This window comes from Neolamprologus multifasciatus, chromosome 22 (genome assembly GCF_963576455.1).
Source record: "Neolamprologus multifasciatus chromosome 22, fNeoMul1.2, whole genome shotgun sequence".
In the NCBI taxonomy this organism is placed as follows: domain Eukaryota; kingdom Metazoa; phylum Chordata; class Actinopteri; order Cichliformes; family Cichlidae; genus Neolamprologus; species Neolamprologus multifasciatus.
In genome coordinates, this window is record NC_140459.1 from 30,687,144 (window position 1) to 30,711,076 (window position 23,933).

At 41.0% G+C, this 23,933-nt stretch overlaps 1 long non-coding RNA gene across 1 annotated transcript; it reads left to right on the forward strand.

Annotated features, from left to right (window-relative positions):
* The first annotated feature begins 244 nt into the window (after positions 1-244).
* On the forward strand, positions 245-14,989 carry LOC146493736 (uncharacterized). Its single transcript, XR_014871796.1, has 2 exons — positions 245-11,515; positions 11,594-14,989. It is a non-coding gene; the product is annotated as an uncharacterized LOC146493736 (long non-coding RNA).
* Positions 14,990-23,933: the final 8,944 nt, after the last annotated feature.

Consider the following 23,933-nt stretch of genomic DNA (forward strand, 5'->3'; position numbering starts at 1 on the left):
CTGCTCAGTGGGATTTGATAAACTGGGAATTTAAAGCTTATATGCGTGAAAATACTCTGTAGTTTAGTGCCAGATGAACAGGTTAGTTTGCTGACTGTGATGGGTTTAAAATGTGTGTGACTGGTGCTCATGGTCAGAGTTAGTAGAGATTAATATAAAGTTAAGCAGGTGAGGCTGAGATCCATTGACTGAATTCCACCTTTATAGTGTCTAAAATATAGACATCACAAACAGTAGTAGGACAGTTTGTGAAACATCTGATGACATCTTGTGTCACACTCTCAATATAAATTATTGCAAGTTGTGATTCCTTTATTGTGTAGTATGTAGCGCAAGGTTCAGTTAGCTTTGCATAAAAATAGCTGGTAGAAATGTTCTTCAAGGAACTACTTTTACTTCTTATTTTGAGTACATTTCAGAGCCCGTGCTTTTTCACTTTTACTTAGTGTAAAGAAGTTGAATCATTGCTTCAACTTGGAGTATTTTTAACATTAGTATCTGTACGTCTACTTAAGTAAAGAATCTCTGTACTTTTGCCACCTCTGGATATTAGCAACATTAACTGCATAAGCAATATCAGCAGTGTCAGTAGCTGTCAACTGATATCGCTGCCTGTTATCTATCAGCTTTTTTAATCGTCACATTCACAGATGTTAATGAGTGATGTAAATTGATTCGCACAGGAACTGAGTAGTGCCGCTTCAAACCCCAAACCTCCAGCATCGGCCTTCAGACACTATGTATCCTGTGAGTTTTAGTCTCAGTGAATCCATGTCCAAGCTAAGCCCAAGATCCTGTTTGCACACCACCACCATCGCAACAATAAATGCACTGTATTCCTTTCTTGTTTTCATTAGAGAGTTAGATGGCAGAGCCCGAGAGATTCCTCCATTCCTCCTACTTTACTCACTTCTGCCTATGCTTCAGCGATTGATATTAAATCTCTTCTGTTTGATCAATAATTAAAGGTGCAGTGCCTAGTGTTCCCAGACTAGACTGAGCATTATGAATTATAGATTGTTATTCCTGCTGGTCTGATCAAAGAATAACAACAACAGGCCTTCGTTGGGTTGAAGCACTATCAGTGCTGATGCTCTCTGCTGACTACATAATGTAGGATTATTATTTCATCTCTCTAATACGGATCCTCAGTCGGAACTTTTGGCGCTCAGTGTAATGGTCCAAGTTTTTACTGAGGAAGAGGGAGATCCTAGAGAGAGAAAGCAAGAGGAGAAGATGAAGATGAGCTAAAATCAAGGTCTTTGGGCTGATGAATTGTAATTCTGCTGTGCTGATGCCAGTGATTGCCAATGCATGCACACCATGAGCCTGTTTTAATTACACTTTACCAGAACAGTATTATTTTGCGAGCGTTTACACTGAAACATCAAAGGATGAAAGCAGGAGCACAGACACCGAGAGAATGTCCACACCATAATATGGACATAAAAATCTGCCCATGCACCCCCATTCCATTTGAATCCACACTTCCCAGTTGTGCCTCCATGGTTACAACAGATATGTATATGAGTTAGATGAAGGCAGTTGCACTTCTTAAAAATGTATCTATTAAACATGAAGCTACAGCCAGGAGCCGTTTGTTTAGTTTATCAAAAAACCTGGAAATGGGTGACTCTCCGTTTACCGCTATGAGCTATTCTGCTTGCTTGTTTACTTCTGGACGACCACTGCTGTATTTGCAGTGTTCAGCTGGCAGTGTTTATGTGTTTTTCCTCAAGAAATGTTAACAAGAAAACATATCAGTTGCATTTGTTGAAAAGTCTGATATTTACTATGGTGGCGCTGAGCCGTAAACTGAAACTGAGCTAAGTAAATACTATTGGTGTTCCTGAATAATGGCTGTCAAAATCAGACTGTCCGCATCCTACGGAGGCTGCATTTGTAGGCCGATTACGTCACAGCCAAGCAACAAAGGCAGTCCCAATTTGAAGGCTGCTCCAAATGCAGCCGACAAATGCGTCCTTCATTTCCCCGAATTTGAAGGATGGGTTGGGTGTGTCCTTCGTTGCCCACCATATCCCAGAATTCATAGCGCGGCCCAGCCAATTCCATTTTCCAACAATGGCAGCAGCTACTTAGTTTTAATATTACTCTTGTTACTCCTTCTGGTCACAAAATAATCCTTTAAGATATTTTCAGGCGGGAATGTAGGTGTGTCAACTTCAAATATCTGCTCGGTTTATAAAGACACCACATATTTGCAAACGTGCTCCGACGTTTTCTGAGACGTCTGTTACCCACCAGCTTGATAGCTAACCGATAGCTCACTAGAGCCGGCAAGAACGCCAAACTCCTGGCAGTCTTTCACTACTGAGATTAAATGGTAAATGGACTGGTTCTTATTTAGCGCTTTTCTACTCTTCTGAGCACTCAAAGCGCTTTACACATCTTGTGCATTCACCCATCCACACAAGCACATTTTTCTAGGTGCTTTCTAAGTAACATTCACACACACTTATAACTTGCCCAAGGATATTTGGCATGCAGACTAGGGGAAGCCAGGAATCGAACCACCAACCTTCCAATCAGTAGATGACCTGCTCTACTGCCTGAGCTACAGCCACCCCATTAAACATGATATATAAGTCACTTAGATAACCTAAAAATGTTTGGCTTTTTTCAGTGTTTTATTTGTTTCTGTTTGAAACGCCGTTGCCTTCAGGGAAGAGGTATTCTTCGCTCACACGTTGTTGGATTCACAATTTGAAAGTGGAAACATGGCACATGTACACACAGTTTTCCAGAGAATTCCCTGAACAAGTATGTGTAATATGCTTTGTCAGAGTGGTGGTATAACTAGGAAGCACCCTCTCCAGCTGTCTTTGTTGGCTAAGAAATAGCACTTGACAAAACCTGAAAAACCACAACATTTTATTTTTACACCTGTGTACTTCTATGACTTAAACAAACAGGATATAACAGGATATAATTAGAACACTTAAATGATGTTGTTATGCAGAGGTTACACCACAGACCTACTGGTTTCAGAACTCAGTTTTGAACAGTCAACATTAGCATTTTGACTGCCACTGTGTCCCTATCTGAACAAGAGTTTTCAGCTAATGTTGGTCATCTAAGCTTGGTTATCAGTTTAGCAAGCTGAATCTAGAAACTGTGTGAGTGCAATGGATAGACAATGAAACCTGCAGACCAATAAAATGTTATGTCACTCACTGAGATTCAAGACCAAACTTCTTAAATGGCGTCTGCCAAGTAGCAAGCTCCATTATTTAGCTGATAAAGCTTTTTAAAATGCTCCAAAAGACACTATAAACACAGCTGAGAGGTCCGTTGAATTAGGGGAATTATCTGAGGTGAGATCCAGCAAGCAGCAGACTGTCAAAGCAGTCACATCCCTAATTTACACCTTATTTGTCTTGATGCATTCTCAATCATGCAGGTAAGTAAATCTCCAAAAGTTGATTCTGTTCATCTGGACGTAGCGTTTTCAGTGGGAGAAACGTTTCATGCTAGTTTCAGTCATTATGCAAATGTACTGTTTATAAGATTGGGGAAACCTGCAGTCAGCTGAGACTGAAGAAGTGTGACGAAACATTTCTCCCACTGAAAACGCTTCGTCTGGATGAACAGAATCAACTTTTGGGGATTTACTTACCTGGATGATTGAGCATGCATCAAGACTTCAGAGTATTGAAATGAATTTTTAAGTTTTAAAGAAAAATTGTCCCCCATATGAAACTATCCATAGAGACCGAAATGTTTCATCGTTTTTTGTTTTTTTTGCGTCAGGCTGTATAGCATGATATTTTCATGGCAGACTTTGGGTATTTTATCAGGAGTCTCTGAGAATTCCTTTGCTTTTGGAGTAATCTCAAGTGGTCTTTATAGCAATTGCAGTTTTTATACTTTAGTGTTGGCTTGAATTCTCAGCCCTGACGTGCTTCTTATTTTAGACAGAGTCAGATCAGCTTTTTTTATTCCTCTGCTTCCTGTGTTTAGGTTAAACCTTCCTAACTGATCTAATAGGGATATGAGTGTCTCATCTAACATTTCAGAAGAAAAAGCAAATACTTCTATCTTTGCAAATGTCAAACTATGACCTTTAATCAGTACTTTCACTTAGGGCTAAAGTTAGCTGTTTTTATCTTAATCTTACGTCATCGTTTCTGTCTACAGCTAAGGAACCACATATCAAAATCTGCGACAAAGAAAAAATAATCCATGCCAGCCATTGTGTAAATGAGTCGCACTAGTGTGTGTGTGCGTGTGTGTGTCTGGGAGTGTGTAATGCATTTGTGTCCAGACAGAAGCAGTGAGAAAAAAAAAAGCACCAACCAGCTGCCCTTGTCTGTCGCCCCTGCTCACCTCTGGCTGATGTTGAGTACATGCGTGTATGCACACACGCACTTGCACCTGCTTACAGCTGGTGTATGTGTGTCCCATTAACACCTAGCAGTCTCTGTCTGTCCAATCACCAGTAGAGATGTTGAATGAAGTTACCTGTAGTGAGGAGAACAATGTGTTAGAGACAATAATAGACTATTACATGGTGGGAAACTGAACTCTCTTTTCAGAGCCTATTCATTCATACAGGAAATAGAGAAATATACAGATATCCTCACAAAAACATCCAGCCATTATACATGCTTCCTCTGTTCACACGCTGTACCAGACACTAGCTTATTTAATAGCAGGCATGTAGAGCAATCACTTTATATGGCAAATTTAATTCTAAATCCAGTTTGTATATTTATAACTACAGTGTCAATTGGCGCGGTTTCATTTCACGTGGCAGCGCTCCAGATCTGATGCCTTGTTTTCAACTTTTGCCAAAACCTCCAAACAACCTTCCTCCTTTCTAACTCTAATTTTTACTCCTTCTCTCCTCAGTTACCCCCACACACACATACATGCACACAGACCCATGCTGAGCCTTGGCTGTGGAAATTAGATACAGTCTGTCTAACTGTCAGACATCAACTGGTACCAGACACCAGGCTCCAACCTCATTGGCTAATCCTCCAGACGCTTCTTCACATTGTGATTGGCTGTTGCCTTCTCCGCTGCTCTGACTCTGACCCAGTAAACTTACATATGAACCAAATCGGCACATTTTCATTGGCTGTCTCCGAGACACATGACGGTTGCTCACTGACGCTCTCCGGCTCCACTGCTCCCAGAGGAGGATACAGTTATCCTCCTTACAGAGAAAAACAACACCATTCATCACCTCCTTCTCTCTCCATCTCTCCTCATCTATCTCTCTGTGTTTGGGCTCATATGCTGTGTTGTTATGTTTCTGTCTTTGTCCCTCTGAAGGTTTTGAAGCTGCTCCAAGTCCTTTGGATGCCTGGGTCAGACCAAATTACCTACAGTAAGATTATTGAACAGCAAAAGTTGATATCAGATCCAGACCGGAACAAAATATTCCCCAAGGATGTAATTTATCCAGATTGGTCTCCTTATACAGCCATTTTGTTTCTTCTTTGGCTGGGAATTATTTTTACTTCCATTTCCTCCCACATTGGGCCCACACACCCACTTCAGCTGGTGGACAGTGAACAGGATAGGGCAAGTCATGGAGCCATAAATATTTATTCAGTTCACTCATCGAGCTCTTACTGTTCAGTGGTGTGACGAGGCAGGATCATTTTCGCACAAAAGGTTTATGTTGTCATATCCTGTCACTGTCAGCACTGGACTAATGCACTGCTGCTCCCTGAGGTTCCACACCGAGAAGGATATATAATATTTTCCTTGACTTTTATTGCCTTTCTCTTCTAAATTCTTGTTGTATGAAGCAACAGGAACCTACTGTACATGTCAAAGTCACGCACTGGTTAGAAAGGCTCAGTTGTACAAATCAAAACTTTATTTCATTAAAGCATATTTTTAATTCTCTTAATCATTAACTGTACCTTATTAAAAGTGTACGTATCCAGAGTGACATTACTTTTTGGTTTGTACACTATTGTTTGGGGATTTTTGGTATCTCTGCCTTTTGTTTTCTCTTTAAATAGACATGACCACATTTGGAAGTGAAAATAGAGCTAGGAAGTCACTAGCTAGCTATGTTTGTTAAGAAAATACATTCTGGAGTTAACGATTACGTGAAATGGGATGCTAAGGTTGGCTAGCAAAAACAGAATGTAGCTAGCAGACAAACTAATCAGCCTACTAGCGTGTATTTAAGTCGGACCAAGCATCTTCACACCTGTCAATCAAAACAAAAATGGGAAAATTATGTGTACAGACCAATCCATTTTTGTAAAAGCTGTAAATGTATATTTTTAGATGTAAGTTGGGTAGTTTAACATGGAGGTTTAAGTTGGTTGACCCATTTTTAGAGCTAGCCTTGTGTGGCCAGTTTATGAACTGCATTTGTGGGGACTTCACAGTTAATTTCTTTTTTTCCAGTATCAGGTGCTGCTGCTTGGTTGAAATATTTATAAGAAACAAGTGAAATAACAAATCAATACAAACAAGGCTAACTACTTATTAAGAGGTTGTTAGCCTAGCTTGCTAGCTTCCCTCTCTGCTAAGGAAGTGTAGGCTCACTAGTGCACTATAAAAGTTGACAGCATATTTTCTTCCAATACATTATCTGTTTTAATAAAAATTCAAATAAACCTTCTGTTTGATATATGCACAAGTGTAGTGACTCAGTTTTCAGTTTGACGCAAGACTGAAGTCCTTTGGACGGTGAAAATATTTCTCAATATCTTCTTACTTTAAAAATGTATAATGAATTCATCTTACACTTATTAGGTGATATTACAAAGACATTTTTTATGTATTACCTCCCTGTAGACACCATGATGGATGAGAGTCAATTGACTTAACGTCGCCCTCATATCCCCGCCAGTGATCAGAGGATATTTGATCAGCAAGTCCCATTAACACATACAAAGCACAAAGCGTCACGGTACGCAGAGCTTTCACACAGACATGGAAGATCACAAATAGAAAAGCCATTCAGCATTCTGTAGCACCGTGTTCACATGTTTGATCAGGCTTTATGTTTGCTCATATGAACTGTCACTTTATATGTGTCTATATACACGCACTCAATTGTCCTCCCTCAGTGTGTTCTGACTGGAGCTGTGGAGCCAGCAGACTACTGGTGTGTGTAATCCAGAGCGCCTGGGCATTAAGGCTGGTCAGTCAGGCTTGTGCACACAATTGGTAGCATGTCAAATGGTGCGATAAGTTATTTTTTCAAGCAATGTCTTAGAACTGAGACTACATGGTACTTTTTTTTTTCTAAGCAATGTCATTCACACTCATTGGCCTATGGTGCATTTGATTACTGGCCACTGAGCAGCTCACCTGCTGTAACTGGGAAATAAGAGTCTTGCTCAAGGATGCATTCATCTACCTCGGAGATAGAACAGTTTTTTTTTTTAGCAGGTGTGGGATTTTAAACATTAACTCATCACAAACTAAGAACTACTTAAAGGGGAATGAAACACCAGCTATACTGAAAGTATAGTTCAGTTTTGTTTGTTTTTTTAACTAATAAAAAACATTAATATCGGGTCTTAATTAAATTAAAAACAGTCCAAAATAGGATTTTAATTATGTTGGCTACATAGAAATTCATACAGCAGGGGAACATTGCGATTTCCTCTTTGATTCTTCCGTTTCACCTCTTCTCATGTATTCCTTGTGCCTACATACCTGCACCTAGCTACTCTGGGTCATGATTCGACTCAGGAGGGCCTGGGGTGGCACTCCCAACAATACCAATAACCAGCTGGTTCTCAATCCTTCGTCTTCCAACCTATTAAAAACATTTTTAAGAAAAAAAACACCTTTGTACTACAGCAAATACCAGCTGGATCCCTTCTTGTGTAATGTATGGTAACACACTTAAAATTGAGTTCATGTTATAATGGGATTGATTTGATCTGACCTTTCTTTTGGGGAACAATGCATCACATGGTCCTGCATTTTGGTTATCACATCATGACTGATAAAAAAGCAAGGAAACAACAAGCAGCAATGATACTTCTGGGAAGTATCTCCACATTATCCACATGTCCGTCACCATCTGTGTAACGCTTCTTTGGCATCAGTGTGGGTGCTTTTCATCGGCTGTGTTTAGTTACAGACCAAGGAGCAGTCGTTTAAAACTAACAGATGAAGCGAGAGTTCAGTGACGCTCTATGAGACGATGATAAAAGATATTTCAAAATGAATATTCGCAGTTGTTGAGTGTATTGCCCAAAGGTTGGTCAACAAGGAAGTGTTGTTAACAAGAGTCTGTGGGACTTGGGTTGAGGTCAGGGACAAGCTTGACTCATCTCAGCTGCCGCGTGAGGAAGGAAGGCCACAGTCAGTGGGTTTGTTAACCATTTGAAAGAATGAGAAAGAATTGGACTTCCTAATCTGCTTTTTCCCAGTAGTTGGATACAGTCTGTGCACGTCTATACAAACAGATGTTAACAGCAGTTATGCTGCTTTCAGTAAAATTCAGAATAACTTTGCCTTCTCTCAGCTGGGGTGTATTCCAGGGGTAAATGCGCCTTGAACTTTGCCCTTTAGCACTTTTTGTTACTTTACTGAAAATCTGAGCTTATTTTACAGTTGTGCACTTCTTAAGCCAGAATGGATAGGCACATCAGCTAAATGTGAACAGAAAAGAAAAGATGAAAAACTGAAAATCCCTGAATGCTTCCACTGGTCTGATTTGTCGCATAAGCTGTTTTTATACTAGATACTTTTTTTTTCATTTTTGGCTAGGAGCTGAGGCGCACATCCACAACTCCTCACTGGCACCTTTGGGTTAATCTCCAAAAAAAGGCGCTTTAGCTCACACACACGTGCACGGAATAAGAGTTTAGCGCAGATTAGCCTATTAGAGATGGGAATCAGCAGTATTCCGAAGCTGATTCAGGACTTTTTTTCCAGACTGAAGAAGGAAATAGGCTAATCTCTGCCCGGACACATGCATTGTGTCTGTCAGCTGGGGATTTACACCAACGGGGCTGTCTGGGCAGGGGCACATGCTCTGTATGGACAGGAGCACTCGCACTGAACAGCGTGCATGTGTTTGTGTGTTTGAGAGTGTGACTCCTGGCATCTTGCTGGAAGCATGACCGCTTCTTTACCAGCATCTGTGCTGATGATTAAGTGACACATGTGCTCATTAGTTCTATTGTGTGTCCAGGAAAACGAACCACGAGCAGAGAGCAGGGAGGCTTGCATAGTGGGGGTATTATTGAGTGTGAATGATTAAGCCTGTGTGTGTCCAGTTTTTTGCTCGCCCTCTTTCATTTCCTTTCTTCTCCTTCCTCAGCCTCCCAGACTGTGGGGGGTTGTTTGTTTCTTTTTTTTCCACCCATCTTTTCTCTTTCTAATTTATTCTTTTTCCATCTTATGCCCCCTACCCCCTTTTACTGTGCTTCCTTTTCTTTTTCATTCAATCTTTTCTTTCCCTCAAGTTTAACTTGCTCCTAACTCTTTCTTTGTCTTCCCTTTTCTTTTTATTTATTTCCTCCTGATTTTCTTTTTTCTGTACTCTTGCCTTGGTCTTCTATTCCACACACCTCTTTTCATTTTTCCTCGCTTCTCTTCTCTTTCTTCCTTGTTCCTTTATCTTCTGTTGCCCTTCCCTATGTGCTGCTTTTCTTTATGTATCCCCTCCTCTTCTGTCCTTTCGTGAGCTTTCATTCATCTTCCATTTCCTTTCACTTCACATTTTCTCTCTCTTCCTTTCCTTTTTTCACTTCTTTATCCCTTTAGCTTCTTCGTTTTTTGCCTTCTACTCCCAATTGTCTTTAAAATCCTAATTCTTTCATTCATATTATGACTTTGACATTACTTTACATTTGCAATGATGTAAACTCCATACGTAGCTTTAACTGCTGTTTCCTTCTCCTCTCCTTACTTCCTCCCTCTCTATCATCTTCTCTCGTCTCCTTTCTCTCCTCTTACCTTTGCAGTCTTTCTGTCTTTTCTTTTTTTTCTGTCCTCACCCTTTCATCGCTCGTCCCACATTGCCCTCTCTTTACATTTCCTCTCCTCTACTTCCTGGTATGGCCCATGGAGGCATGTCTGAGTCCCAGCCACCTTCATTAACCTTATCATTACAGAGACCTGCAGCTGGACCGCACTGCCCTCGCTCTGCAGTGTAGCTTTGAGGAGCTGTGTCAATACATACACACTCGGCCATTAGACTGGAAAAGTGAGAGCTTGGAGGCAGCCAGGCAGGCAGAGCCAGTAGATGCACAGAAAATTTATATAACAGCTGAGCCAGCAAGGGTGGAGTGTGTGAGAGCGATGGAGAGAAATGAATGATACATCCAGGTTGATCTGAAATTTCCATGTAGTGCATCCCTTTAGATGCTTTGAGTGTGTGCGTTATGAAAGCCTGTCGTGATTAGCCTGTCTATGTCTCTGTGATACGAACAAGACCCCATGGAAGCAAAGATGTCTAGACTTATTCAGAGTGGTACTCTTATTATCTGCTGTACAGCAACTATGATGAGGGCCCATTTTCACTTTGCTGCTGCAGTGGCCTTATGCAATCATCCAATAGCAGGAGTCAAATCCCAGTCAAGCTTTCACACAAGAGAGTGGATGAGGACACAGAGAATAAAGAGAGTACTAGATTATATGTTTGGTTTATACTTCGTCTATTTGGCATTTGAATACAGTACACGTGAATCCTGAAGCTTCAATTCTGATAATAGTCCAGCTTTTAAACAGAAAAAAAGGACCTATGTGGAGATGATTGGCAGTCTACAAACACTTCTGCACTGCTTGTTGTATTACTTTACTTTACAGCATCAGGAAAGAGTGCTTTATGTACAAAGCTGCAAAGCAGCAGGTGCTTTTCTCTAATTTCCAGTAGAGCAGCTTTAATTGCGTTCACTGTGTGTCATAATGGCAACCAGTGGAAGAAGCAATCATGAAAAATGACATCCACTTGTTTATGTTTTTTAGTAAAGGGACCTTGACCGACGGAGCCAAGACGAGCTTTTCACCGATGTGAAAAATGTAGTTATAGTTCAGTTTCGCAGAAGCACTGCAGCCCTGAATTTTTGTAGACATCAGCCAACAAAGGTGTATGTGAGGATGTAAATATCTGATGCAGTCAATCCGGGGCGCTAACCTGAAAGCGTCTTTGCAAAAACTCTGTCTGATCCCAGATTACATCAACATGCAAACACTGCATTTAATGGTTTGGTAATGCCTTCTGCTTCAGACTGTCACGGACCCGGTTCCGGGGACTCGGGGTCCGTGAACGGTGTGAACCTTTATTATTATTATTATTGTTATTATTATTATTGGGTGTATGTTTGCTGCACTGTGCTCTTGTGTTCCATGCTGGTGTGTGTACGTGTGTGTCTGCGGGTGTGGCTGGAGGATGAAGGACAGCCACCGGCAGGCCTGATGGGTGTGGCCCTGCCAGCTGCTGGTCACGCCTAGGTTCCCACACACCTGCTTCTGATCAGGCTCGTCGGGGGAGCTACTTAACAGAGCGATGGAGCTTCCTCCGGCGCAGGATCGTTGAGTTAGACTCCATGTCAGTGTCGCAAGTACTGTTAAGTGTATGCCTGCTGGAGTGGTGCCATAACGGCTGCGTCTGTTGGTTTTTCCTCAGGAGAGCGGAACACGGGACTGCAGGACGCACGGGGTGTGCGTAGGCACAGGAGCAGAGAGCACGGAATACCAGCACTTGGGAGAAGGCACGACACAGGAGTTGAGGGAGCACTCGGGAGACTTATTGTGTGGTGTATATTTACCCCCACTGTAAATAAATGCACTGTTTATTGCACTAAGTCCAGCGTTTGGGTCCTTTCTCCAACATTCCCCACGGCTTGCCCTGGCAAACCGTGACACAGTCGGCCTTCTCAACTAAAACCACAAAGATTATTTTCAATATCACCAACAAGTTTGATACAAACTATTTCCTGCTCCAAGCTACGGGGAAGAAATGAAAGCTAAGGAAATGATCCTGACTTGATTCTCTGTCAATGTACTCAAGAAAATGAAGTTCATATAACACTTTAGAAGACGTTAGTCATACAGGCCTAGAGATCAGCTGGTGATGCCCTGACAACCGAGTTTTTAGGGAAAAATGTGTAATCGCCAAACTGGTGAATGGCTAAATTGAGGTTTCTTGGTAAAACTGGCTGCAAAGATGTTGCTACAACAAAAACCTCCTTGTGATTGCTTGGGTCGCTAGCAGAATACATAGAAGAGGCCAACTTGTCTCCAAACACTTGCTAACTAACCACTGAGCGGTACTGAATCTTTAAAAGTGCAACACCAGAAATGTAAAAGGCGCAGCTTTCACTTTGAAAGATATTGAATGCTTAAAGAAAATGAAATGTTCCAGTTCCAGGTTACAGTGGTTAACAGCTAAAGACCATAGTGATCACAAGATGATTTTCTGTTGCAGCTCCATGTACTTCTTTGTGACCAATTTCACATAGCACCAACAAGCAACAGCTCACAGCCATGCAGGGAATACACACTTTTACCAGGGCGTCACGGTTTCCTTTAGGCCTGTGTAACTGGGACTTTCAATTTCACAACTGCCGGCAGCCTTAAGCAACCACTCACAACCAGTTAGGGAATATTCATCTTTCCCTGGCGATCGTGATTGCTAGGCAGGCATTTTCACTTTTCTAGCCATTATAGTAGATTCAAACTCAAACAATTACCCAGACAGACACATTATAACTACGTATCAACAAAAATGTTCTCTGCTTGTACTGTAGGCTAAAGGCTAAATGCTAATGCTTTCTAACAATAGCAATGGTTTGGGTGTTCAAATAATCAAATAATTTTTTCCATGATTTTGGTTAATATCCAAAGTAGTGGACAACTTGTTATAGGAATGTCCAGGGATCCCCAGATTAATTAGGACGAGTCATATCCTAATGATGGATATCTGTAATTTAACAATTTAGTTTAAAAAACTGAGCCCATGGTCATAATATTACTAATAATAACTTTAATTGTATAACACATCATTACAAAGTGTTTCACAGATTGAGTGCAAACGCTTAGAGATAGTGATCATAGTATTATCTTTATTGAGTGTACCTCAGTGCTTTAACTGAAGTGGTAAGACTGAATGGCTGGTCTTAGAAATGAAACAGCGAATAACTAGTATGAGTCCTCCGCTGATCAAATACCGAATACACCATATGCCAGTATTCAAGAGTTGTTTTCCCCCAGCTGCTTGTAAGTTAGCAGTGGAATTTTTACACTCAGCAGAAATGATGTGTTAGATAACAGAACAATAGCTCTTTTACCAGACTTCATAGTTTTGCTAGGAAAGCAGTGATAATAAATGACTGCCTGTTATGCATCAGTGGAAATGCATTTGTTTTTGCTCATACTTGTGAGCGAGCAGCTATTTAGAGAAGTATGGCTTTCATCATAATGGAAGTTAAGAGATCTCACTGTGCTTCCTGTATTGTCATGGTGATGAAGGGAGGCTGGGTGAATCACACGATTTCCTCATTTCCAACAAGGTGGAAGCTATTGTTGCTAAACTAAAACACTTTGGAGTCAACCCTCTGGTTTTAGGTCTATTATCCTCTTATCTACTATTACCTTTCCTCTGTCTTTACACATAAAGCATATATTATACTTCAGACGTATGTATGAAAATGTATGACTGATACTATTCTTCACGTTTCTTTTCTACCTGGCCACACAAAGATCTTTGTAGTCAGGCATTTTTGATCGGTGGACAAATATCACTGTAACACATATGTAATGTCAATGAACATGTAAATGAATCTATAATGTATTCAGACTGGCTCTTTGTCTTTGTGTTTTGAGCTCCTATAGGTGATTCTTGCCCCGGGCATAACAATCATTCAACGTGTTAATGGGTCACACACTGAGCTCGTTAGCTATGCACAGCCCTCATTAACATACAAATTCAATTAACTTTCAGTTTAAAAAAAAAAAGAAAAGAAAGAAAAGAAAAAGAAGAAGCAGGAAGATAGAAAACAAATCTTTTGTGTGATGTCTACTCTTTTTGCATTTTATCTTCCTCTTAGACACAGTGAGTGAAGAAGAATGCCTGTGTTGCGGCAACTTTCTCTGTTTCAGGCTTGTTGATGAATGCTTTATGGTCTTTTGCAAGGTGATACAGTTCAGAGCACAGCCAGACATCCTTGCAAGAGCAGAATGAGAATGTTTTGCCCTCACCCTTCACGAAAGATTGTTAGGTATTCGTCCTGTGCCATTAGTCGTCTGTGATGGTTGGATAGCAGCTGTTTTAGACCTCCCTGGATGGCACAGGTTCCTAACTGTGGCAGAATTAAGCAGCCCTTGTTGATTGAAAGCCAATTTTCAAAGTGGTGTACAGTCAGAATGCTCAATAGCTGTGACCTAGCATGCAGGCCCTTCATCTTCCATTATGTATTCTATTGGCAGTGCTCTTATCAAGGGAATTGGTAATTAGTGGCATGCATTGTGTCAGAGGACAGAGCGCTGAATACCAACGCCATTAAAGGGCTGATGAGATAAGAGGAGTGTGTGCTTGCGCACTTAACTTTGTGTGTGTTCAGACTCCTGTGCTCACATTCATGCTCCAGGGACAATGGTTAGGTGCTTTGGTCATGGCAATGCATGACTTCAATTTACATGTTTGCATATTTGACAATTAACCAAATTGATTCCCTGTGTGTGTGTGTGTGTGTGTTAAGCGACAGCATCAAATGTCTGTTTTCCTAAGGATTTTCAATTCCGCGTCCACCCTCATATCAAACAGGTCCAATAATGGCACTCCCTCATTTGCATACCATTAATTAGCCATTCATATTAAACGGCTAATTAGCATATATAGCGTTCTGTGTTTTGTCAGGGTGAAAGCTATAGCAGCAATAACTTTTGCTTTCATATCACTTGTTTTTGCTGTCTATGCAAATGTGAGTAGTTTGTGAAGGTTTTAATCAGTTAGCATGTGTATGTGCTTGTGAGCAAAAAAAAAAAAAAAAGAGACTCGGGGAGAGATGTTCAACATACCTTTTACAGCAGCAGCTGAGAAGAAGCGTTGTCTTGCAGCCACAGTAAAGAGAGGGAGAGTGAAACACACTAATGATTAGTGGGGTTTTTTCCACCACAAAAAGAAAAAGAGACTAATGATGTTTTTTTGTAGTTGACATTTGCTTTGAAGACCGATAATGAAGCTCCACTGAGAGATGCACCACAGCCAAACTTATCCATGTAGCTCTACTATCAATGTTTTTAGTGTCACCCAGGAATGTGTTGTGGGATAAACCCACCTGAACTTACAGGAACTACCTCATAGTTTACAAAAGTTTAGAAATGTACACGAGGTTTAAGTTAGCAATAGGAAAGCAAACACTTTGAGTTTGACATTCTTTAAGTTAGTAATGGGTTTTTGTTCAGTTCTTTGTGCGCCTGTGTTTGTTTTTGATGTTGTGGTCATTGTCTAAATTCTTAGTCATGCTAGAATGTGGCATGGCAATATTAATCCTTTCAGCTTCGTGAAATATTTGGTTCGGTGAGGTTTGCGACCTTGGTGCGCACAGAAAGTAGCTTATATAAAAGATGAATGGGGCCATTGTGTCATTGCCCATTGGTGACATCACCCATGTTTGGAAACCAGGATAAAGATGGATGTACCTTCCAGGTTTAAAAAGTGAAGCCAGTGTGAGACTGACTTAAATGTAAATGGGCGCCAGGGTGCAGTCACTGTTGTTGCGAAACAACTTCCAGTCCTATGGAAACCTATAGGAAAACAGCCCTTGGTGCTAACCAGAGTTATCAATTTCTTGATGATTTTATGGAGTTAGTCACTAATTGGGGGCATATTAAATAAAAACACTACGCTCATTCTTTAAATTTCAGTCATTTTGTGTGTCAGAAAGGAGAATCACTCAGCAGTATGGCTACATGACATGTCAATCACAATGAATTAGCTAGTAAGCATATTCAGACCCCACTTTCCTTGACACATCTGGCTTCAAAACACCAAAATAGGAGTATTTTTATGCTATGTTAAAAACTTTTGAATGTAGCATTTGTGCCATTGTGATTTTTGTAGCCTATTTAGATAAAAGAATGATATGCTAAGTTATAGCTAATGCTAATACGTATGACTAGCTACACGCTTCTTATAGTGTCAGTTAGTACAAAGCTAGTCATATTTGTCAAGTAAAAAAAGCATCCATGTATTTAATAACAGAGACCTAAGCGTTGATACAGTTAAACCAGTGAGTTTTGTAAGATACAGTCGTTAATGAGGCTGTAAAGCTTGAAAAAAGTAGGTTACATTTGCTTCTTGAACTTGTGCTTTTTCTTCATTATGCTGTTAACTTTATAAGCTCAGCATCATTTCATTTAAGAAGGACCTTGCTAACTGTGACTCGCATTTTCATGTGTAATAATATGGATTGAGGTAACCTAAGAAATGGTTGAAACACGTTTGTTTTTGTTGGAAAAAGCTGTTTTAAAATGAACACATAATCTTGGACGTAGCCCCAGTAAACGTGTATATAGCTCCATTGTAAATACTTTCTGCTTCTCGTTGGCAGCACAAACTACAAAACACTCGGTAGTAGCCTATCTGTTGGAAATTATATGAACTGTTTCTATTTCATGTGAACTGATGCCCGGCTAAAATAAACTCATCTGTTGTCTGCTTAAAGTGTGTGCAAGCTGTTGCCCACAGTCAGACAAACATTTGTGACCAAAGAATCTTCACTCATTGCCGTACAACATGTTCCAACCACTCCAACACACTCTGCTCTAGCATATTGCATCACATCAGGTTCAGTAGCTTCTCGTTAAACTTTCATTCATATCATATAAATAATTTATGCAAGCAACATAATTGTTTTGAGGACCTTTTGTCTTTTGACCTTTTGTCTTTGCATCAAGTACTATGTAATAGATTTCTGTTTGGCTTTGTGTTTGATCAGACTCTGAATTTTCACACACCCAGTACTGAGGGAGTTTGGAACAGAGCAGCAGGTCTGAAGGATAATCCTGGCCCTCACAACACTGTTGTACTATTTGTTCACTTTTCTCTACTAAAAGCATAAATGTATGAAAAATCTTGAGAGCTGAAAAACTGAAACCTTAAACATGGTTCCAGCCCCAGAACTAGTCTTGAAGTCAGTCTTGGTTTTGACTTTATGGTTCTTGTTTAGTTTGGTTCTTGTTACTTTTCATTTAAACTTATTCTTACTTGTGTCAGGTAACGGCTGTGTGCAGGCAGGAAAAGGACCCAAAGTGCAGACTCCTCGACAGGCAAAAGTGTACTTCAAAACTCAGCTTTAATGCTGGATGGCAAAACGTAACAAAACCCGAGAAGGAAGGAAGGCAGGCATTCCCTGTTACTCATCAGGGAATGAGTAACAGGAGGGAAACACAGCTGGGGCAAATCAGACCTAACAAAACAGGGGAAGCAAAACAAGATACATTAACATAAGACATGGACCTTCAAAATAAAACAGGAAACATAACACAGACTGAACTTACAGACACAGGCTGTATTCCAATTCAGGGTCTGCAGCCTTAAAGTACGCAGCCTCAACGATCCTCAAGGACCGCGTACTTAAAGACCGCTAAGGCCGGAAGTGCGAGGCTTGTGAAATGGGACGGTCTAGCCCCCGTTGCGCTGCCCAGGTTGCCTAGCAACCATGATACTAACAGCTGGAAACGTTTCATACAGCATTGTTTGACAGAAATGAAGGAGACAATATTTGTTCATTTGTTTGTTTGTTTCTACATGAGCTTTGATCATTCTCTGTAAGATTAAGGTCAGCTATTGAACGGCGTATATTTTAAAGTAAAGGCTTTAAAACCAAGTTAGTACAAACGTCACTAATGTCACATAACTTTGCCGAAATGTGGCCAACAGTAATGTTTTAATGTTCTTCGTTATTAAACATTTGCACATAAATAAGTGACATAATATTCAGTACTTACTTAAAGTTTACTCTTCAGGTGCCCCTCATCCGCCGTTTTTTGCGGCAAAATTATCCACACCCACCGCCGCGCTATGCATTCTGGGATATGTTGGGCCACGAAGTCTACACCGCCACGTCCTTAAAATTCAGGGAAATGAAGGACGCATTTGAGGGCCGCATTTCGAGCAGCCTTCGAATTGGGACAGCCTTCGTCGCGTCACGGTGATGTAATCGGCCTTAAAATGCGGCCTTTAAGGCTGCAGACCCTGAATTGGGATACAGCCACAGACTCACAGGCAGGCACTGCAACAGAGGGAACAGAGACGTGGGACCAGGGCAGACACAGACACTGACTGGACACGGGGATATAGCAGACAGGGGAGACAGCAACTAAGGATTACACAGAGACATAAACCATAAGAAAGAACTCTAACAAAAACCCAAAGACTAGAAATTATAAATAATATAATAAACTCAAAAACCCTGGGTCAATGTTAAGTTTTTGTTTAGGTTATTATGTTGTTCACTTTCAGTTTTATTTTTGTGTTGTGTTTAGTTTACTTGCTCCCCTGCCTCTTTGTCTTGATTGTTGACACTTGCTTCTTGCTACACAGCTGTTTCTACTTCCCTTGCTATCTTTCAGTTCTCCTGGTATAAACGACTGTTCGTTGTTTTGTTGTACTCTTTCTCTGCCTTTCTACTTCTCTCTATGTTTTCACGTGCTTCCTGAATTTGTTTGACTGTTTTTACCTTTTTTTTTTTTTTTTAAATTTATGCTTTAGACTTTTAACTGCCAAATAAAAGTCTTGCTTCTGTTTTTTAGCTCTGTCTTGCATTTGGATCCTAACTTGCTACACTCCACAACATGACACCATAAACAGCATAAAAGTTGAATATTGCAGCGGTCTGTGGTGAGAGCTATTTATCTACTGCCTTCTATTGGACAGGAAGATTTTTCCCCCTGGTGGCCAATAAATAGAATGCTGGTTCAACGCATTTCTGCATTGGCTTTACTTCTCAGATCTGAAAGTTGCATCTGTGTTTATATATTGGTTATGTTGATAAATTGAAGTGAAGTATCAAAAAGGTTGCACTTCAATAACCACGTGTACATTTTTGCAGTTATCTTGAAAATGCTTGCTCTTCTTTTTTTAATACCTATTCTTAATGAACTGACAGTTGGACCATTTGTCTCAGATCTGTGCATGGGTCATTTTCATCTCTGCTAATCTGAAGTAATTGAGAAAATAATCCATTAATCTGTGAGAATTTTAGCAGCCATGAATTTGAGAAATGAGCAGTAGAGTGTAACTTTACTGCATTGGTTTCAAGAAATTTAAATGCATGGGTATGCATGGTAAAAGTCAATGCCAAAAACATGGTAATAATGGATTAAGTGGTGGATTTTCTTTTTAACAAAAGCTGAAAAGCAGTATCTACTGCCATCAGACCAACAATTCTTCTCCATTTCTCATTGTCTGGGTTAAATCAGTCTAAGCAGAGACACCAAGGTTAAATGTGACCTACAGAGAAAAAAAAAAACGCCACTTTTAAACATGTTTCCCCCCGGCACCTTCTTCACCTCTCAAAGTTTTCAAGTTCTCATTAGATAAACAAATAATTATAGTTTATGTAGTTGCAAATTCTTTAAACCCTGACCTTTGCTGTCATGTTTCTTTTCTTTGCTTTAAATAGCTGCATCTCTGCTATCAGCTCTGCAGCAAAAAGTTGTGCTGTGTAAAACAGGACAGCAAAATCTGGAGAAGGATAGGAATGGAAAAAAAGTCCAGTATAAATAAAGAGACAAGCGAGAAAGAGGTGGGAGGGATGGGAACGGAAAGAAGGATGAGGTAAGCCCTATGGGAGAGGAGCGCTGAGTTGCTAAACCTCTCCAACTCCTCCTCGTTTTTTGCCTCAATCGGTCTCTTTCGTCTCTTTCCAGGGTGAGACGATACGAGGCGAGATTAACAAAAAGAGGATCAAGCGTTAAGGGGGAAGGAGTGACATCAGCGGTGACATCAGAAGGGAGAAAGGTCAGAGGTTAAGCAGATGATGGCTTGTTTTTGCAGAAAGGACAAGAGTTGATGCCTTTGGAATTTATCTAAGGTGAAGACCTGGGAGGCGAGGCGTTCTGCTTCGTTTGTTTTGACCTGAACTCATGGGTCATGCGTGGGTGTCCACAAGCCAGCCCGTCGGGTACTTCCCCAGGGGAGGAAGGCGATTTTAGATGAACTTTAGCCTCCCTCCGCCCTGCTGTTACCCCCCTTTTGCTTCAATCTGAGTTTATACACCCTCGGGCCTGCTTGTATCCCATGGTGTGTGAGTTTTTTTGGGATGGAGTCAGCCCGTCTGTAAACTATGTCTGACCCTGTGTGTCTGGAGGGTTCTCCCTGTGCAAACTGACACACACAGACACACACATACATTCATATTCTCACTGAAGAATGTGTCTTTAGTGGGGTACACATTGCATGAAACATGATGTGATGACTTGCTTCTCACTGAAAGGCGTCTTTATTTGTTCCCATAGCTTCCCGTCATCTCATGTGACACACACAGAATGATACGGACAGTGTGAAAAGCACTGGTTATGCAAACAATAGCAACTTACATTGCACATGCTTTTGAATCACTGCACAATTTCCACTAAATCACGGGCGGATTATAATGACTCAGAATAATCTGGATGCAAACTTGGCACAGGCCCAACCAGCACACAGACTTTGTCCACACTGTAACACAAAGTAACATATATTACTTTATACTGATGTTCTATAAATGTCATCAGCAGCACAATACATCGAGACTTAAGGAGTCAAACACACAGTTAAATGCAAAATGTCCAGCAGAGAAAATGCCCTACTTAAAGCACTGACTTTCTTCTTGCATGGAGAAAAATAATTGATCAAGTCATTACAGTCTGCCAGACGGTTCTGATTCAGTGGCTGCAAGTGACAGGCTGTTCACGCATCTCTGTGCTCTCCTTAGTTTATTCCTTGGCAGGTGCTGACAGGAAGCATCAAATAGTCTCAACAGTATACAGAAAGTGTTGAATATAATTAACATTCAAGGTAGTGCTAACACTGCTGCTTCACCACCATCGCTCGTCTCGATGGTCCACCACCTAATATTTTTGGCTGGCCTGAACCTTTATGTGTATTGCCACCACCAGGCGTCTCTCAGGGCTGTTGTTAGCAAAGAATGAAGTACTTTCACAGCCAAAGAGTAGACAGTTGAAAGTCTTTAAAGGTTTATTTCCAATGAGTGTTGAGCAGTGATGGACTGTGGGGAAAATGGGTGCGTCCCAAACACTACTGGTGAACCCAGGTGGCGACTGTAGAGAGGGAAAGACACAGTTAGGTATAGCTGGACTAAGTTTGTCCAATAGAATAGAATAGAATAGAATAGCCCTTTATTGTACATGCCTTTACCAATAAAGGCAGCTTATGTAGGAGAGAGGTATGTTATGGTTTATGAGAGAAATCATCATAAATTTTCCAAATTCCAAACATGTTTTAATGACCACTAAATCAATGAATTTTACTTTCCACAATAATTAAATGCAACAAAACACAACTTTCATCTTTTTGTGTATTTCGAAAATGGGTTTTTGGAGACGTGGAATGTAAATGTGCCTGTCGCTAAAACACCGTTGGTCAGCTTCTGTTGTTTAAGGCTGTAAATAAATATGAAACACGAAAACATTCAGACATTTTTCATAGTGCATATTTGAGGTATATTACTTAGAGGACAGAAGTTGGACATGCGGTGTGGGCAATTAGGTATCCACGGAGAATGGGCAGGCTGGAGTCGATTAATCCACTGGACTGTGAGGGTGACAAGGTTTGAGACCAGCTGTGAGCTCCTGACTCATCCAGTGTACACGGTGATTTTCTCAAGAACAGGTAACAAGCTTCTGGGGTTAAAGGCAGAAACACAGGGAAGCCAACTCAAGACTGGGTGAGCCAAGTCACCATCACTGTGGATGTGAGAGAATAAAAGACACAGCTGGTCCTTAAATACACAGTCTGAATGGTAGTGATGTGCGACATCACTGATTTCCTTTCCGATCCGATACCAAGTAAAACTCGACAATACTGATCCGATACCGATACTCTGTACAAAAACTTAATGTTTCATTGTATTTCATAATACAATATATAATTGTATTATATAATCGTAATAATATAGCTTCATAATGATTACAGGACATCAGACTACTTGTTCATCATGTGTCACTGTGGTTCAGGGGATTGGGAAGCTCATCTGTAACCAGAAGGTTGCCGGTTTGATCCCCCAGCTTTCTCTGTCCTAGTTGTTGTGTCCTTGGGCAAGACACTTCACCTACCACCTACTGGTGTTGGCCAGAGGGGCCGATGGGGCGATGTGGCAGCCTCGCTTCTGTCAGTCTGCCCCAGGGCAGCTGTAGCTACAACTGTAGCTGCCTCCACCAGTGTGTGAATGTGAGAGTGAATGAATAGTGGAATTGTAAAGCCCTTTGGGTGCCTAGAAAAGCGCTATATAAGTGCAAGCCATTATTATTATTATCATTAGAAATAAAAACAACTGAAGTTGTGCGCTATTTGAACACGTTGCCTGCCTGCAGCACTAAAGGACGTCTGTCTCGCCCTAGCAGCACCTGTCCCTCTCCTCCTCTTCAGTTCGCCTCAACATAAGCTCGTCATATTCTGTGATATGATTTACTCTGAGGTGTTCGACTAGGTTAGTGGTGTTGGCACAGCACCTCACTGTCTTGCCACATGTATTGCAAACTATGTCTCGGCTGTTTGTGGAGGTAAAATACGTCCTCACATGACTCCATTTACACTCAGCCATTGTTGTGAGTGCACACGCCAGGGGCTGACACATTTATACAGCCTTATTTTGCATATGACTGTGAAAGGCGTAAGAGGAAGTAGTTCCTTCCAACTTAGACGATCCGAATGATATAGATTCTTTCTACGGTGTTCCTGTTAATGAAAAACTACAAATTTAGCAAAAGGTACTAAAATATCGATATTTTAATATGAGAATCGATTCTAGAACATAAATTACTGGTATCGGAAGAATTGATATTTCAATATCAATCTGTGCAGGCTCTTTCTGGCCTACTATGTTGCTGATGAAGTCAGAGTACTGTCGCTTGATAAAGCACTTTATTTTCTGATAGTTTTAAAGTTGTTACCCACCCACACCTCCACAAAACCCTGTGGGAAGGCCCTGTATGTAACCCAATGAGAAGGCTGCAGCCTGTCTGCTTTCACTGCTTTGTGCATGCATTTTTGTGTGTGTGTGTGCGTAGCTGCAAAAACCTGCAGCTCTGACATAGACAGAACAGAAAAACAGACGAGACGGTCGGGGTGTAACCTGGTCGCTACATTTGTATAAGTGAACAAGGAGGTGTTTTTATAAGTCGCGTCTGTTAAAACACACCAGACAAATGCAGATATTCTTCACAGGCCTCCACTGCTGTGTACGCGCAGACAAACAATGCTCTGAAGTAAGTTTTTAGTTACCTCAAGGGTTTCTCTGAGAAAAACTTCCAGGTACTTTGGATGGAAAAAGGGTGCAGTCCACCTGGGAACTTGAGATGGAAGCATTAGCCTCCAGGTCATCACAGGAGCCAGGACTGTAGCACTGGCACAGCTGCTGACATGCAATGCTTTGCCAGTCATCTAAGTATGCCTTTATCTATAGACTGTCTATGCTGCCTTCATTTTGATTGCCAGACAGTTATATTCAGCTTTTAGCCTACATCCTTATGATTTTTGATTTGACAAGCATGGTTACAGTTTGACTCCAGTGTCTGGCCGGGGCCTTTCTGTGTGGTTCTTCTACCGTGTGCATGGGTTCTCTCCGGGTACTCCCCTTTTCTTCCCTCAGTTCAAACACTTAGCGGGGTTAGGTTAATTGGTCATTCTAAATGAATGTGAGTGTCAATGGTTGTTTGTCTCTTTGTTAGCCCTGCTTCAGATTACCACGCCTCTCGCTGGGATGGGCTCCAAGACCCACTCCCCCCCGCAAGGCCAAGGG